This window comes from Bison bison, unplaced genomic scaffold (genome assembly GCF_000754665.1).
Source record: "Bison bison bison isolate TAMUID 2011002044 unplaced genomic scaffold, Bison_UMD1.0 scf7180017864251, whole genome shotgun sequence".
NCBI lineage: Eukaryota > Metazoa > Chordata > Mammalia > Artiodactyla > Bovidae > Bison > Bison bison.
In genome coordinates, this window is record NW_011494823.1 from 731470 (window position 1) to 732307 (window position 838).

Here is an 838-nt window from a genome sequence, read left to right on the forward strand (position 1 = left end):
CCCAGCCGATATTTTTCTCGTTCTCAGGAGCGTGTGGGAAGGGGGGGCTCAGTTAGACTTAAGAGTCCAGCTGAAACACCACTCCTGCTTCCCCGCCCCCAGTGCCTTAGAGCTAGCACCACTAGCTTGGGAGAACTCTGCGGAGGAGAAAGAAAATGTAATTCAGAGGTTTCTCCCTGCCTTGCTCTGGGTCATGCAGCAAGGTCCCAGAAAACAGTGGGATTTAAAATATGTGTCTGTGCGTGTGTGTGCTCTTAAGGCGCACACGTACATGCACACACTACACAGGTAGGTGTAATACTGGGAACTTAGGGAGAGGGGGCTCAAAATACCTGCAGACTACTGGAGACTGGAAAGACCTCAGGAGATGGGTGAAGTCCAGGCCCTTGTTTTTATAGACTGGGAAGCTGAGGCTGGGGTGGTGGAAGGTCCAAGGTCAGACAGTCAGATGAGAACACCTCTTTTTGAGTCAAGCGCCCCTAACTAAGGCGCCTCCTTTTTCCAACTCCCCAAAACCTTTAGGAAGAAATCCCTTTGTCTGCTCCTCCCCAGGGAGGAGGGCCTGGGACTGTGTTTGTCTCCGGACTAACGCCAGGTGTTGGTAAATTTGGGAGAAGCTGGGAAGGGAGTTAATGAGGTGAGAATGAAGAAGCGGGGCGGGGGAAGAAGAAATAGAGAAAAGGCGGAGAAAGCGACTCTGCGGCCTGCGGGCGGGGTAAGGGTACTCCGCGGCCCAGGACGCCGCCTGGCGTCCAGAGGCGGCATCCCGCCGGCCCCGTGAGCTTCCCGGCTTAGCCAAGGCTAGGCCGCCCCGCCTCTGATCCCGCCTGGGCACCCA

At 56.0% G+C, this 838-nt stretch overlaps 1 protein-coding gene across 2 annotated transcripts in view; it reads left to right on the forward strand.

Annotated features, from left to right (window-relative positions):
- Positions 1-838, forward strand: part of WNT11 (wingless-type MMTV integration site family, member 11) — a 21868-nt gene that overhangs the window by 3113 nt on the left and 17917 nt on the right. The gene's annotated exons all lie outside the window — the stretch shown is intronic.